Source organism: Podarcis liolepis, assembly GCF_965112155.1.
Source record: "Podarcis liolepis genome assembly, chromosome: 2".
Classification (NCBI taxonomy): domain Eukaryota; kingdom Metazoa; phylum Chordata; class Lepidosauria; order Squamata; family Lacertidae; genus Podarcis; species Podarcis liolepis.
The window spans coordinates 85,717,442-85,735,527 of record NC_139555.1 but is presented as its reverse complement, the minus strand read 5'-3'; the positions used below and the strand labels follow the sequence as shown (position 1 = coordinate 85,735,527).

At 44.6% G+C, this 18,086-nt stretch overlaps 1 protein-coding gene across 6 annotated transcripts in view; it reads right to left on the bottom strand.

Annotated features, from left to right (window-relative positions):
• The window catches only part of PLXNA1 (plexin A1), a 299,945-nt gene that overhangs the window by 154,780 nt on the left and 127,079 nt on the right, over positions 1-18,086 (bottom strand). The window lies entirely within an intron of this gene.

Here is an 18,086-nt window from a genome sequence, read left to right as displayed (position 1 = left end):
TTAGCATTTGCTGTTATGATGCCTAGTATCATCAAGATGGGAGACATCTGTTGGGTGGCAAAGGAATAATGTGCCAATACACAGCAATAGCTAGCTGGTGGGGGAACAGAAAGAAAGAAAAACCTATGAGGAGCTTTAGGTATACAGTATATGATAGTCAGCCCTTACCCTGTCAACCACCACCATGTTCCTTAAAACTTCATGACTTCCAACTAGGCCAGTCATGGGCTGATGTTTGATAAATCAGCCCAATGGGAATCCCAATAACCCCATCCCAACAACATGTTTTGGCTGCCACAGGTAGAAGCAGAGAAGGAAATGCAGAGTCAGGATCAGGGGTCAGCAACGTTTTTCAGCTGTGGGCCGATCCACTGTCCCTCAGACCATGTGGTGGGCCAGACTATATTTTGAGGGGGGGGGGGGAATGAACGAATTCCTATGCCCCAGAAATAACCCAGAGATGCATTTTAAATAAAAGGACACATTCTACTCATGTAAAAACACACTGATTCCCAGAACGTCCGTGGGCTGGATTGAGAAGGCAATTGGGCCGCATCTGGCCCCCGGCGCCTTAGGTTGCCTACCCCTGGTCAGGATGATTCTCCAAAACAGAAACCCATTTTTCTAAACATTTTATTTAAGGGGAAATAATGAACCATCAACCTAATCTTTCCAGCCAACAAAAGCTCCTCCCAATCCCCTTGCTGCTTTAGAACCCTTATCCAAGTTGCCTTATTTTTTAAAAAAATTTTTGACTCCTTTCATTAATCAAACTACTCCTTGAGAAAGAGTTAGGACAAGAAATAGCTCCACCTGGTTTCCATTTAAAATAAAACTACATTATGCACTTCAGTGCACATTAATGCTCTTCAATTAAATCTAATGAACTTTAAATGAAGCAGGGGACTTCTGGATAATGTGTTAATAGCTCCAAAGAAAGTGCAAATGGCTGGTAAGGGGTGTGCAGAGAAATAGTGGCAGCCACACAGGCATTGCAGAGGAGATGAAACACAAAGCTCTGTTTTAACTGGGGTGAGCCTTCCATTACATATCTAGACTGGGAGAGCACTAGGTGGAGGAAGAGTTTAATCTACTGGGAACTTCATCCCACCTAATGTGCAACTACAGAAATATTGCCATATATCTGTATGAACACAATCATCACAACCTTGCTTATTTGTCATGTGGTCATTGTACGCAATGTTTTGCTCATCTTAACATTAACTCTCTCCACGCACTTGCAGGACAGCTATTACAACCCCATTTGTCACACATCTGGATTATTAAGCTTTGCATTTCTCCCCTGCTGAACTTTCCCAGCAACCTAGCAATTGTGCCGTTCTTAAAATGTTCTCTGGTGTGGAAAAAAGGTGGAGCATCAAAAAGCTTATAGCCTAGCACACTTTCCCTAAGTATCAACGGCATAGTGCATTTAATGTAACATTAGTGGAGAGTTAACACATATAATCACCTTTGTTTTATGATCAAGGACCCATGTTCCGCCTCCCCATAGCCTGTATTTCATAACAGAAGAGAAGGTAAACCAGCACCCTTTTTCTAGGCAAGGGATATAGTAAATGCTCTAATCCCATTACCGCTCACAGTGACAATAAAGCTTATCCTAAAGACCTTGCTTTCACTATAGAAGCCATAACCACATTAAAAAGGCACCCCAGGGTCATAGCCAACCCACGGCAGGGAGGAAATACAATAGGGTTAATTCTCTAAACTGCCACCTGGCTGCTGAGCATGAGTCATTTACTTGCCCAGAAAGTATCTGCTTGTGACACACTTATGGCCAAACTTGTGTAAGTTAAACTGTGAGGGGAATGGTCAGTAACCTAGTCCTATCTCACAGCAAGAAACTAGACTCAGAGGCCTTTTGGACCTAATTCTATGACATACAGTGGTACCTCGGGTTACAGACGCTTCAGGTTACAGACTCCGCTAACCCAGAAATAGTACCTCGGGTTAAGAACTTTGCTTCAGGATGAGAACAGAAATCGTGCTCCGGCAGCACGGCAGCAGCAGGAGGCCCCATTAGCTAAAGTGGTACCTCAGGTTAAGAACAGTTTCAGGTTAAAAACACACCTCCAGAACGAATTAAGTTCTTAACCCGAGGTACCACTGTATAGTTAAAGTGATAATATACCACAACTTTCCCACTAACCTCTAGAATGTTTTGGACTACAATTCCCACAATCTGGCCACTGCTTGTGCTGGCTGAGTCTGATAGTCCAAAATGTCTGGAGGGTAACAAATTAGGAGATATTGATCTTCCATGCTAGCAGTGGCTAACATGAGTTACCAACAGACTCTAGAAATGCTGTTCGTCTTTTATATGTTTCTGGGCGATGCATGTCGTAAGTACTTTCCTACACAGAGAGAGGTGTATAGGAAAGCAGAAAATATTTCACCCTATCAGCTTCCTGGATAACCAAATGTGGGCACATAAAATTCGCACCAAATCCTACCATTGTCTCTTGCGCCTGGTCCTGAAGCCGCTTCTCCATTCTTTCTGTCAGGCAAGTGCAACATTTGGCAGTAAGAGTGGGAATTCTTCATTCTGCACCCATCACCCTCAATCTCGCTCCAAAAGATGGACCCAGCACATTACATTACAGAAAACTAACCTGTCTGTAAAGCTGAAGTGGAACCAGGAAAATAGCAGTTCTAGTTCCCCAGACATAGAAAGCAACACTTTCCACACAGCACCCATCAAATGTCCAACAGACAACAATAGTTTTAGGCCCTGACCAAGCCTCACCTCCTGACTTTACCCTCCATGTAGTTCCCATTCTTGGAGATTTCCCATGGTGTCCCCATATAGGGGAATAGTCTACTGATTTGGAAGTGAAAGCACAGAGGGCCTCGGTCAGAGAGCCTTCCATTCATTCCCACTGGATTTCAGTAGTAGTAGTAGGTAAATTGTGGAGAAAAGTCTAAGTGACAGATTCAAAGCCACATAAAAACAATAACAAAATTGTGCTTGGCTATGCTATTACTTAATGGGAAATGAGTAATTCATTTTGTTCCCTCTAGTTCCACTGGCAATGTTTAGTAACTGGGACATCCTTCATCTTCACAACCCGCCCCCAACCAAAGCACTTCCCCACCCTAGTCCCCAAATAAAGCCCCACAGCGCGCATTGCAGCTTCATTTCCCTCGTTGCAATAAATAGACTCCATCCGTCCATTTGCATACTTTTCAATCAGGCAAAGGAAGTGGGGCTTAGGAGGCAGGATCCTGGCGTGTGGCTGATTAGCATGGAAATGTATGCGGCTCACAAACAAACTGGGGCCCGTTTAATTAGAGCGGCGCCTTTGATTCACCGCCAACATCCAGCACACACCAGCCCCGGATTATTTTTAGTCAGTTTTACAAAACAAATGTATTTGATTAAGAGAGACACCCCTGAGCTAAGGAAGGCTGACAGACAGAGTCAGAGACTGGGGAGGTTGGCCCCCTACAGGGAACGGGGCCTGGGCCTGTGGTGAAGGTGTCCAGGAATGCAGGTGCAATTGTGAGGAGCCCTGACAGCTGCACAGCAAAAATGGAGGGAAGCACTGGAATGCTTCTCTGCAGCTGCCAATTCCTGCTGGAAGTCCTGCAATGGTCCCTCCAATTACTGTGCTAAAAAGTACAGTCCATGGATGGGCCTGACCCTCAGGTTGACTAAAATCACTATTTCACTCACAGGCCCGTCTCTAGGAGTTCCTTGTTGCCAACAGCTCCCTCTTCATCCTTCCTAGGGGCCTGTCCCTCCCTCCCTCAGTACACCATCCTTGCAAGAGGAGGCAGGCATACCTGCTCTTTTTCACTGCATGTATACCACACAAACATACAGCAGGGAGCCGCTATTGACCTGTCTCCCTGCTGCATGTTTCCCACCGTGCAGACACAGTGAAAGGAAGCTGTGCCACAGAGCACAGGACAGAAGCAAGCAGATATATGCTACATTTTAAACACATGCTTCTATTGTAACATGTAGGAGTCTTTGAGTTAGCCTGAAATCCAAGGCCCTGAAAGGGGAGCTTCCATTGATTCCGCAAGCTCTTTCTCCTGCATATCAAATATAGGTCATTACAAGAGTCTGTAACCCCCTGCTGGTCAATTATTTCTATTTGAATGCTAAAAGCTTTGTCAATAGGCCACTACCTGAAGTTACTAGAATATCTGCATTAGCAATCAACCTCGCTTTGTACATGCAACTGAGATTTATCTTTTTTCTTTTTTTAAGCCTCTCCAATTCCGAAGACTCTGTGCCAGGAACATTACATTAAAACGTATACGAACAGAAAATATATAAAACAGATACAACTAATATAAACACCCACACAAAACATCCAAAACCAGCCCAAATGAAAAGCCTTATGAATACTTCCGAAAGATTATTGTCTGTATACATACCACTTTTCTATTAAAACATCCAAAGTAGCTTACATGTGTAACACAATGTTGCCCTAGTCCAAAAAGAAAGTGCTTAGATTCCAAGCTTTAGCAGTACTCCAAGGGGAATGTTGACTCTCTGCATGTGAGCTGATGTCTTGAAGATACTTGGGGGCACAACTAAGAAGCTCTCCTTGGTCCACTGAAGAAATCAGGAGTAGAACATAAGAGATGGAGCCTGTTTCTAAAGGTATGTTCCATCCCAAGCCCAACACACCTTCAGAGTTCAAAAAGTATTCAGTTGTGGCCAAAAGAAGATTAAGACTGACGAAGTTCAGCCATTGAGCCTTGTGGCTGAGTGGAGATTTGAACCCAGTTCCCCCTGGTCCAAGTTTGACTTTCTCTCCACTGTAGCTCACTTCTGTCTCTCATTCTGAAAAGGGTAGCTATCCTGTGCCCTCCAGAGGTACCTGGACTACTACAACTCCCACCATCCCTCACCACTGGTCCTGCTGGCTACAGTTGATGGGAGCCGAAGTCCACAACTGTAGGTCCACGTTAGCCACATCTGTTATAGAGTCCATTATATCTGATAAGGAACTCATTACAACTCTAAACATTGACACTTCTATAAAAACCCACTGGTTTACTAAAAATACATTATTATACCAATTTCACACTTGTTATGATCTGGGACTATAATTGGTGGCTTTTTCAGCTACAGGCACTACCTGTGAGAAGCTGGATATAGGCTCTTCTTTTCTTCAACATGGCAACAATTTCACCTAAGATGCACTGTCATGTCGAATGCACCCTTCCGGTCATTTTATGGGCTGTATTCACAGCACAACCGATCAATACACTCTTACCCTAGTTTTGAAATCGATCTGTGGGTGTGTTAAGTCATTCCAGCAGTAACATTTAACTACTGGGGTAATTCTACAATTATATTAATCCGCTATGTAGTGCTAGGTAAGTGGATGAGATCTCCAATAGCAAAACATAAAAGCCTGTACAACAGCATCAATGAAGCGGCTATCAGAGCCAGGGTGGCACACAAGATAGCATGCTGTGTTTGGAGCTGGGCTCAAATCCCTGATCAGCCGTGAAGCTGACTGGGTGACCTTAGGTCAACCACAGTCTCTCTCAGCTTAACCTTCCTCAGAAGACTGTTCTGAGGGTACAGGGAGGGAACTCCATCTGTGTCACACTGATCCCCAAGCAGAATACAAATATGATGGATGTGAGCTGACTTGCAGTGTACTCAGTGCTTAGTAGGAACTACCGTATTTTTTGCTCTATAAGACTCACTTTTTCCCTCCTAAAAAGTAAGGGGAAATGTGTGTGCATTTTATGGAGCGAATGCAGGCTGCGCAGCTATCCCAGAAGCCAGAACAGCAAGAGGGTTGCTGCTTTCACTGCGCAGCAATCCCCCTTGCTGTTCTGGCTTCTGAGATTCAGAATATTTTTTTTCTTGTTTTCCTCCTCCAAAAACTGGGTGCGTCTTGTGGTCTGGTGCGTCTTATAGAGCGAAAAATACGGTAGTTCGGTTTTAATGACATTCACTGAATTAGTTCAAAAATCTCTGAACTGCATCTGAAAGCAGTTCCCATAATTGCCTGTGTGAAGTGTACATTAATTAAGTTCATATTGGGATAGAACTTGAATGATTTCTAGTTCAGTCTAAAGCCTGAGAAAAGGGTGAGAAAAGGTGGCTCCTTCCTTAGATTTTTTATTTATTAAAAAACCCTCTTTACAGACTCTTTGGGCCTGAAAGCTGAAAGAGAATAACTGGGGGGGGGGGCGTGTTATAAACAACTCACATTTCACTATGTGTGTCTTTTCTTAGTTTCTTGGTTTTTGTATCTTACACTTCAGCTCAGAAGCTTGTAACTTTCTAAATGCTGAATAAACTTACCAAGGATTATTTGGATGAATCTGAACTGAATGTGAACTGAACTAATCTATTTTGCAAAGGGACAAACATCAAGTGCAATTAGGGGAGGGGAGGGGAGAGGAGGGGTTTTTGGGGTTGTGGTTTTTTTGCTTTTTGTTTTTTTGAACTATAACTAGTTACTTTTTGAAACAAACTTTCCAAGCTCTGGGTGTGTGGGACATCCCAGAAACAGACACTTATTTTTCAAGCTTAGGTACCTCTTCTGTAGGGACGTGGGTGGCACTGTAGGTTAAACCACAGAGCCTAGGACTCGCTGATCAGAAGGTTGGCGGTTCAAATCCCCACGACGGGGTGAGCTCCCATTTCTTGGTCCCTGCTCCTGCCAACCTGGCAGTTCGAAAACATGTCAAAGTGCAAGTAGATAAATAGGAACTGCTCTGGCGGGAAGGTAAATGGCATTTCCATGTGCTGCTCTGGTTTGCCAGAAGCGGCTTAGTCATGCTGGCCACATGACCCGGAAGCTGTATGCCGGCTCCCTTGACCAATAAAGTGAGATGAGCGCCGCAACCCCGGAGTCGGTCACAACTGGACCTAATGGTCAGGGGTCCCGTTACCTTTACCTCTTCTGTAAGAGGAGGAAATTCCCGTAAAGTCCATAGGAAACTTTGGCCCCAAATCTAAACACACTTATTGAACACAATGGAACTTACTTCTGAGTAAATATGTCTAAGAGTGGCCTGTAAGTGATGAGTTATGTTACTCCACAGGTGTCTAACCTGCAGTAGAGGTAGCAAAGGCAACAGTGACTGAATACCTGAATACCTGAACAGGAGAAGGATCTGTCTATGGAAGTCAAAAACTAGACTTCTGCTCCAGTGCTGTGCTGATGCCTGTTCTCTAGCTAAGCAGAATAGAGAGCCACCGCTTAGGACAAGTGGGGGCAATCCTATGGAACCAGGGGGGATTCTGGTAGATATCCTTGAAATTCATATGCAGTGTAAGCTAACTCTGCACTTTAGAGTGGCATTAGGCCACATTTGGACTTGAGTTTGGCTACCATAGTAATATTCTGATTTATTCAGATTTTTTCCCATTAGAACAAAGCCAACCTCTTGGGGGGGGTGGGTTTTACTGCAGAGCCCTGGGGTGTGTATAGAGACCCATGCTGATGACAGAAATACCCTTTAAGAGTAATTACTTTCACGGGAAGTTTGTAATTGCCCAGGTAAGAAAGTTGGAAAAACAAACAGGGCCAGATAGAAAGGTTGTTGCTCAGCAGCAGAGTATCTGCTTTGCATGCAAAAGGTCCCAGGCTCAATCCCCAGCATCTTCAGGTAAGCCTGGAAGAGATCCCATTCTGAAACCCTGGAGAGCTGCTGCCAGTCTATGTACACAGTGCTAAGCTAGAGGCACCAATAGTTTGACTCAGCATAAAGCAGCTTCCTGTGTTCCTGTGGTTTCATAGGGTCATAGAACTGTCAATGCATACTATCAGGTGCATGTTTACCATCATGCAATAGTGGCAACAACCAAGCAGCAAACATGATGCTTTTGCAACATGGTCATCAAGATTTCATTATTGTACAGAGTTGCTCTAACTGGTTGTGCAGCAATGATTCTTACTTGCTGTAGGGAAAAAGTGAATGGCTGTTTGCAAGTCTGCACCTCTATACTTCCAAAAAGAAGAAAAGAAAAGAAAGCTAGATATGGTGGGGACCGAGTGTCTTGCGCAGGAAAAACAGAAGACTTCTGGCACGGTAAGTGCACCAACAAATATGCCCTGTGCAAGCTGCTCCTGCTCAAGGAATCGGATTACAAAAACCCATGGACAAGATGCTTCTTGTTCTTTGTTTTTGTTAAAGTGTTAAGGACAGCTGTAGATGCTTTTGCCACACTTCGTATTTGCTATCCTCCAGGCATTCGTAGAGGAGTGGGCACACCTGCCACAATGTGTTAACAGTTTTGGTCTCTTTCCTATTGTCCCAGAGGGAATTCTGGTTTTATCTCCTAGAACTTCATTTGCAGTGTAGGCAAAAACACTTTCAGTAGAAAACTAAGGAAACAGGCCTTTTAAGCAGAGGAAGGAACAGAGAACTACAATGCATTTGAGAAGCATATATATATATACACCAAATTCAGTACCAGAAGCATGGGATGAGATGCAGTAAATGACTTACAGCTCACACCTCTTCAGGACTGTTCCACCTTCACCTGCTTGAAGCAGGGTAGGACTCTAACACAACTGGAATTTGACAGTTTCTTGATCCTTCTTTGAAACCAAGCAGCTATTAAGGCGCAGTGGCACCGTGAAGGAGTCCTATCCATCTAGGTTCTTCCACACCCCATCTCCCACCAGGTGTGGGAAGGTACAGAGGCATGAGATGTGAAGAAGGGTATCTGTAAATCAGAGCAACACTCCTAAGAAACATCCTCCTTCCTGCCCTCCATTCCACACTTCCACCCAGGGGAATAAACATTTACCAAAAAAAAACCCTTATTAACCTTTCTCCTTATCCTGATGCTGATAATTACTCAAATACTAATAATTACTCTAGCTAATTTCTCATTGAGAATTCTGCTCATATTCACTCCACCTCATGTAAGTCAGTCACAGCACTAGGCTGGATTATTCAGGGAAGAATCTTAAAATGTAACATGGTTAGAGAATATACAACAATATAAAAACAGGAGATAAGAAGATAATGTGTTCCTGGCTTAAACATCCTGGCCACTGATGAGCATCCTCAGTGATTTATTAACCATAGGTGTAGCCCATACTTGAGCAGTAGCTTTGTCAGCTGCATTGCAGAAGAACACAGGAAGAAAATTCAACCCTGATATTTATAAAAGGGAAAAACTCTTTAAAACCAGGTTACACAACTGAGTAGCATGGAGTTTTCATTTACACACCTAGAACACAGGTGCAAAAAGATAATCCTGATGCCATGTGTAAATAGCTACTTAATTCTTTCCTCACTTAGCATTCAAATTATTATTCTTCCATGCAAACAATTTTCTGGTTTCTTTACTTGTAGCTCTGGACTTCTTTCCAAATTAGAAATCTTGAGCTTATGAGAACACACTTGCCTTAAATGTGTCCCAGACATACAGCAGGAGGATTCAGAAAACAGAATGGACTCTTAAGATGGCCTACAAATGAAACCCAGGGAAAATCATGTAAACTAGGTCAAGTCTGGAGTAGCAAACAGTGAGTTGCAGAGTGATTGCATAACATGGGTAATGAAGTGCTGACCCACAAGTAATACTCCTTCCCAAGGAAGAGCACACAAAAAGACATCCTCTCCGCTGCTCACATGACATGCAACATGGCTTATTATGAGAAAAACAAAAGCACACAACTCAACAAAGAAATTGTAAGAGCTGTACAATAAGCAGTGATAAAGGTGAAAACCTTCTGTGTTAAAAACAATGCAGCTATTAAAATAGATACAAACCATCAGTAAAAGGGCCTGACTCACCCCAGTAAAGAGAGGTCATCATAATGTTAGTGCTGCTCTGAAGTAAGTCAGACACCATCCCCTTGTACAGGGAAAAAATTCGGTTCGGCGTTGGCTAACCATCAGACACAAGCAACCTGCTCTACAAGAGGTGCTATCTCATAAAGAAAAAATTCCCAAGCATCGGCTAACAAAAGCACAAATCACCTTTGGGAAGTTCAGAAACTCAGGATGGAACTTGCAAAAGGATGAATAGGTGTTACTGTGGACCAGCTTTCCCAACCTGGTACCTTCCAGATGTTCCAAACAACAACTCCCGTCAGCCACAGACAGTTCTGCCAACTAGCACAGCTGGCAAAGTACAATAAACACCTGTGAAGGCTAGAAACTGGAGAATGACTCATGTTCAGAAGTGATATTAGCATGGACACCTCTATAGCATCAAGTAGACTGCACAATGCAATCCTGTACATGTTATGAAGAACTTACTTCCAAGTAAGTGCATTCAGGATTGCAAGCTTGACTGCCTGTAAGACCCATTAAAATCTGTGGGACTTACTTCTCAGTAACATGCATAGGATTGTCCTGTGACTTTCAATCTTAAATGTGAATCTTTCCAGACTATAGCAACTAAACAAACAGACTTGCCAAGAAAAGAAAGCCCTCCCATGAACTGGTATCTGTATCCAGAGCTTCCTGCCGCAAATAGATGGTGGCTAGTGGCCAATCTGCCCCAAATGGTTAGGTAAATCACTGGCAGCAAATACTATTCTTTTGTTTGATGCTGCTATTTACCACTCGCATATTCATGGATAATTGAACAATTCCATCAGGTTCATATTCTGAAAGGACAACAACTTGACCCACTTCCCACTGTGTTGAGACTCCACCGAACTGTAATTCAACAGATCAATTATTTTATGCCGGATAAAAAGATTTTAGCCCTTTGTCCCTGCTGTTATTGCCTACTATCTCTTGGCTGCATTACAAACTTCCTATGTCATTTTGGAAAAGATGATCAGATGGCAGCCCTATACACAAGGAAGCTAAATACACAAGTAAACTTATTATTGGCATTTCCTGACTCCCCAACCACCCACCTGATGCTGCAGACTCAATATTCCTTCAATAATGGTGTTTACATGCTTTATTGGGCTCTCTGCAGATATATAACATGGTCATAAACACAAGCTCTGTCTGAAGATAGCAAACACACCTGCCAAATATAGCAAGTTGCAAAAGTAAAAAATCAGCAATGCTCAAACTGCAGCTGTTAGCTTAAATTCATGCAACCCTCAACATAATTTCATGTGGGTTGGGGGAGCCCTGAGGGAAAGGAGGGTGGAAATGGGGCAAATGGCCTAAATGGATGGAGCAATAGAAGAAGGGATGGGTGGGAAGCCCTCTGGAAGCAGTCAGTTCAGTCCCTTAGCAAGACCAATCTATATCTCCCCTGGCAGCCTCCTGAGCAGGGAAGAACAGGGGGTGAGGAGAGAGAAGATGTGGTCCTGCCCACTTTTGCTTCTGATCTCATCTACAGCTGACTTTGGCTTTGCCCACTGCCAATGTGTAGGCCTAAACACGTTACCCCCACAGTCCTTGAGTGGAAGGCATATACAGTGGTACCTCGGGTTACATACACTTCAGGTTACATACACTTCAGTGTATGTAACCCAGAAATAGTACCTCAGAAATAGTACCTCAGGTTAAGAACTTTTTTCAGGATGAGAACAGAAATTGTGCTCTGGCGGCACAGCAGCAGCAGGAGGCCCCATTAGCTAAAGTGGTGCTTCAGGTTAAGAACAGTTTCAGGTTAAGAACGGACCTCTGGAACGAATTAAGTACTTAACCCGAGGTACCACTGTATATATATATATATCCTACACAGAAAGAGAGAGAGAGAAAGATCTCCCAAAGACCACAAATTTGTATTTCTGCTCTATGGAGTCAAAGATAGAATGTTCCCTAAAATGAGAGCTGCATCAAGCAAACAGATACAAAGTACAAAGGAAAGAGAGTCAGAACAGTTTGCCAGCATTTCCACACTGCCGGAGGACTCCGAATAGGACTCGCACCTCCTGCCTGCCTGCCAAATTCTGTTCCTCCTGACCTTCCTACTCTGGATCCGTCCTTCCTTTCCCTGGGTCCACCCCACCACATGTCTCTCATTCTTGCTTGCCTCTGCCTGCCTGCCTGCCTGCCTCTCTCTCTCTGGCACAATGCTCTGTGTTGCTTTGTACTCTTATCTGTATGTGGCTGTGATTAATTCTCAGTGGCTGGCAGCAACAACAAGAGGGAGGCGCTTTAGCTTGCTGCCATACTTCAAAGGCAAAGACTTATCTGCCTGAAACACACTTTGCAGCCTTTTCAGGGGAACCCTTCCCAGTTCTACGGGGCTCACAGGGTGCTGAGAAGCAGTGCAAAAGGAGGGCTTTTTTATGGTACTGCATTTCAAAGCCCCCCTCCCTTCCTCTCTACTTGTCCATCCCCAAGCTACCGTTCTGTGCTCTGCGCTGACACCTGCTGGAAGAGATGGGGTGAGTCAGTTCCGCAGATATTTATGCGTGGAGGAAATGTTATTTTGAATCAGCCCTGGCATTCCCTTCCTTCCCAACACAATCTGTTTCTTAACTTTGCTGCTTTATTAAAAACTGAGGGTGGTTTCAGAACGTCACTATTTTGGGGCGGGATTCAATCACACGCTGGCAAATTCAGGTTGCACAATTGAAGTGGTAGGACCCTTGTAGATGACCTGCTTGCTGAGCATTCATCCTGCTTTGTTTGCAGGGAGATTAGACAATGTCAAGCAAGTGTTGTCCAACACTTCACAGTGCATTTCCCCTTATCACAAAAAGTCCAGCATTTGAGGGGAGATGGTTTGTTGTGCAGGACCTCCATTTTGTCACATTTTGTAATGAATGTTCATTACCATGGACCCAGAATGTATTTGATTTTCAAGGTGAAGGCTACCACCTCCATTACCAAAATTCAAAAACATAGAAAAACCAGAAGCAGCACACAACTCTGCATCACCTCCAGCTTATGCATTGCCTTAAGAAACTCTTGCCACCATCAGAAGCAGGGTATAGGATTTGGATGTAGTGGAAGCAAAGGTTCAGCAACCATTATCTGCCTGCCTGGCTGCCCCCTCTCTCCACGTGGACTTTTGCACTCGACCATGGCAGATCCATGTGCATTTCAAGGTTCAGGCACTTGGTGTTTCCCATTCATAAAATAAGCACTTTGTTTTGGTCCCTGCCCCAAGACCCCAGCAGGGCTCAGATAGAGCACCCAAGACAACGCAGGTGGGGATAACAGAGGCTGTACTTTCAGACAACAGCAGGAAGCATTTAATAGGGAAGCTCAGCTATCACTGCTCAGCCAAGTCTCTTGGTGGGGCGCTCAGGGCTTCAGCAGATCTGAAAGGCGATTGATATGGAATCATCTCTCCATGAACCCAGCGACTCTGATCCCAACAGCTCCCAAACAAAGGGAAACCACTTTCCTCACCATTGAGATTCAGCCATTCCGAGGTGGAGCAAAGGAGCCAATGCTACACACGGCAGCAATGTAAACACGAGCTTATGACAAGAAGGGAAGATCATTCTTTGTTGAAGTGAGCCGGCTGGGGGATTGAGAAAATAGTATTAGCCCCAATGACATCTGTCCAAGGGCTTACCCAGACGATACACTTTGTGGTTCATTACTATGCCGTTTCGAAACCACACGGAAATAACAAGAAATTAAGACTCTACACTACCCAGTAATTTGTGGCTTGTTCTGATTGAATGAGTAGCAGTCACCCCCAAGTTTTACCATATTTATCATACACAAGCAGCAATTTATCAAGGAGGGAGGGGTGAACCAGCACAATATGGCTGGGCACAGAGGTATCTCATAGCTCCAAAAAATGATTTTTAAAAAACTTAAAACAACATGATTGCAGAAGACCTTTAGTGATCATAAGTAGAGAAAAGGCCCACTTCTCGTTCAACAAAGAAGCAGAGAGATAAACCCTTTATGAAGGAAGGATGGAAACAGAGGATGGAAATGTTCACTGGAGGCAAACAAACTAGAATAGTCTCTTAATCGTTTAAGAATTGGGCAATTCCATATATGCCACTGTTTGAAATAAATGGCATGTACAAACAAGGCACAACTTTCTTGCTGGCTCTTGAAGAGCTGATATCAGGATCTGCTGGGGCTGGAACCTGGAATTGATAGCTTTTTGCAGTGTTGCCACATGTAGTAAGCCACTGACTACAGGTTAGAGCAGCCTTTGCCAACCTTGTGCCTCCAGATGTTTGGGACTACAACTCCCATAACAACTCCCACTGGAAGTTCTATATCCAAAATATATGGAGGGCACCAGGTTGGGGAAGCTGGGTTAGAGTATTTCCTCAGGCAGTAAAGGATTTCTGGCTCTTGGGAGTGGCTCCTTCCATCCAGGCTGGCCATTAGCTCTCCTCACCAGCTTTCTCTTCAGGCTAGGCCTTTGCCTTTTCAATGACTGTCCTGACACGCTTTGGCCTTTTTCTATCCCCAAGCTCTGATGCCTGATCCCACTACTACTCAATGACCGCCTGCAGCTCAGCTCAGCCAGGAGGGCCAGTCCTATCATTAAGCAGAACGATGCAGCCGACTCAGTTGGAGGATGCAGTGGAAGAAGATTCAGCTGCCAGTCTGGTTAACTTCTTTTTGTGGAATGGGGAGGTTGCCATCTTGTCCTTCACTTCAGGCAGCAAAATGTCCTGGGATGATGACCCGGTCTGACCACTGACAAGCATCAATACAGTTATGCTTCTAAAAAAGCTATGGAGCTTTGGATATGCTTGTCCCTATAGTGTATATAGGAACGTGGGTGGGGCTGTGGTCTAAACCACTGAGCCTAGGGCTTGCCGATCAGGTCGGCGGTTTGAATCCCTGTGACGGGGTGAGCTCCCGTTGCTCGGTCCCAGCTTCTGCCAACCTAGCAGTTCGAAAACACGTCAAAGTGCAAGTAGATAAATAGGTACTGCTCTGGTGGGAAGGTAAACGGCTGGTTTCGCCAGAAGCGGCTTAGTCATGCTGGCCACATGACCCGGAAAAACTGTCGGCGGACAAATGTCGGCTCCCTCGGCCATTATAGAGAGATGAGCACCACAACCCCAGAGTCGTTTGTGACTGGACATAACTGTCAGGGGTCCTTTACCCAATAACTTTTATAGTGTATATATTCTATTTATCCAACTGACAGCATTTTCTAGAAAACAATTGGCAATGAACAGTTATAGCAAAGCAGTTCCTTACAGTATTAGCAGTACCAGAACAACACAATATTTCCTCAGTTCCCCAAAGGAGAACACTGTGCATATTTCCATTATAGAAGCAAAACCAGTGTATTTTGGATCGAGACCATGCTGCTTTGGTGGTAGCTGTCATCTTCCACCTACCCATGAGACAACATCCTCAGTTCATTTATTTTTCCTCCTTAGTGGTTAGAGGATTGGAATACTTGGGACCTGGATCATTAAAGTTAGGAAAGTTTAGCAACAACACAGGTAGCTTTAGGAAAGGAAGCTCTCTGCTGGGAACCCCTGAGCTAGTAATTTTGTAGTGATCTTTTGCTCTGGCTATTGTGAGATCTCTGCCAAGATCAGGCAGCAGGCAATGCAACCCTGAATCACCCATACAAGCAGGTAATTACTTATATCCAATACGCAGCACCAAATGTATCTGTCCATCTGTCGGACTATATCAGAACAAGAGACAGCTGAGGCTCCTACAAGTGTCCGATGGTCAAATACAAGTGCTGGCATGAGTCGGACTGAAAATTTAGCTTGTGCAGGATTGCAAATGAAGAGCTTGGGTGTGTGGGTGGAATGTAGCTGGCCAGGAACTAGAAATCTGGCAGAAGCCTTGTGATAGAAGCTCATGGATCTCCTTCCTGCTGATAGCCTTATCCAGAGCCAGCAGCCTTTAGTTTCCATAAGCTCACACACCCAGTCCCAGAATAACCCAAAGAGAACACAATCTCATCATCATGAAAATATGTGCAGGGAGGGGGGCACAGTTAATTATCCTGTCCATCTCCTGCAGTTGTCCTGTCAGAATGGATGGATGCCAAAGGACAGTCAAACAGTATCCTTTCAGGGGAGGGGTTGGTATGGGAGCACGCTAATGATCCTCACCAACACATCTTTTGATTTGTTGCCCTGAACTAGCTCTCTCCATTCTGCACAGACAGATGAACTGATGTGACAGAATCAACCTTCATGTCAGGTGGTTTGAGTTCTAGAACTCAAAACCACCTGACATGAAGGTGCAGGTGCACCTGCTATAGTCCACATGGTCATTAGGGTGAAGTTCTACAACTGTTTGGTTCAAAAGGGCACTTCCTTTGCAGCCAAAGCCAAATCTTCATTCCACAGGTCTGCAGAGCAATCCTTTAAACAAAGGCCATTATCCTGGAGTTTCAGCTCTCCCAAATGCTTAGTGGGGGAGGTGGGGGAGAATATGCCATGCTCCTTATAAATCAGGTTTCCTAGAAAAGCACAGAGCACAGATCTCTCACACATTGACTCTACAGCATCTCCACATCGATAGCATATTTGGGGATAGGCAAGATTAGCTGTTGTCCTCTATTCTGAGAAATACATTCCCATTTAATAAAGATTAATACGAGTGCGGCGTCTGTCCCAGACTCTGCATTGCCACAAACCAGAAAATATTGGAACTTTAATTATATCAGCATAATAAGGCCAAAGGGAAAAAAAGCAAGGGAGATACTTAATCTAAATCAATGTTCATAAGAGCAACAAACTCTCACAGCTCACCATCCCTGACAGATATGACACTGGTTAATCTAAACTGATTTAAAGTGAACATTATTAATGGGCCCACTCTGCATGACTAGGCCTTGGCCACAGCTCCGGGCGAGCCTACTAAATTTGCAGCTCCTGCTCAGCCTGAGACCACACCAGATGCAGGATTACCTACGAGCATTAGCAATTTAATTGCTTGCCCACACGCACTATATGCCAGGCCCTATCAAGCTAGACCACGATTCTCTATGAGCCAAGTCTGAAGTCAGACCCCAGGTCCTGCTGAAATAAAAGACAACACTCTTCTCAACCCTCCTTCAGGGGGTGGCCTTAGGGTTCATGATCTCCACGGCAGAATACAAAGCTGTGTCTCCAAGTCTGACATACTTACACCCTCCACCCTCTGCTAAAGGGGCCAATTGCTATACTGGTAAACCAACCCTGCAGAGTGTACCTCTCCTGGCCTTCCAATGTTTCATCACATATATGTTGTTGTTTTTTCAAAAATCAAACAAGCAAACTTACTTGTCATGGACAGAGGTGCAGTCACCCTCCATACAGCCATGTCATTGCGACGGATCTTAGATAGTGCTGAGGCAGGGCAGCAGTGATCTTGAGGACATGCCAGTCCATCGGAAGGAGCTTCAGATTAGTCCCTCCAGTGCACCCATGTGGCTTTGCTGCTGCCCTGCCCCAGCCCTGTCCAGATATAATATTTTTTTGTTATTACTATTACTATTAATTACTTATACCCTGCCCATCTGGTGGGTCCTCCCCAGCCACTCTGAGTGGCTCCCAACAGAACATTAAAAACATCAGACATTAAAAAATTCCCTAAACAGGGTTGCCTTCAGATGTTTTCTAAAAGTCAAGTAGTTGTTTATTTCCTGGACATCTGATGGGAGAACGTTCCACAGGGTGGGCGCCACTACCAAGAAGGCCCTCTGCCTGGTTCCCTGTAACCTCACTTCTCACAGTGAGGAAACCGCCAGAAGGCCCTCGGCGCTGGACCTCAGTGTCTGGGCTGAACAATGGGGGTGAACAATACGCTCCTTCAGGTATACTGGGCCGAGGCCGTTTAGGGCTTTAAAGGAGCAACAGCATCCCCACCACGCCACACCCACCGCTACTGGCATTATCCAATAAAGTTTAGATTTGCTAGCACTCCTGACCTACTACAATGATCTGCCCTCAGATGCTTATGATCTAAAGGGATTCTGGATGGCTCTGGTGAAGCTTCCCAGCAATGGAACAGGCCTGTTGAAGCCCTAGTCAACCTCTGGAATCAAAACACTCTTCTTGCAAGAGCACAGTGGGCTGCACAAACTACAGAGGTATTTCAAGTGGCACAGGGCACTTGTTCTGTTTTGACCCTCAGAAAGGTGGGGAGGACTCCTTGGTGACCTGCTGCCATCCATTAGCACAGGCACTCTGTGGATGAAACCACTTGCATCCATTCCAATTTAAGGCCCCAGATCAATGGCTGTGCCTGAAGTACAACTGTAATGGATGCCTTTCATTTCATTCCACCTTAGGAAG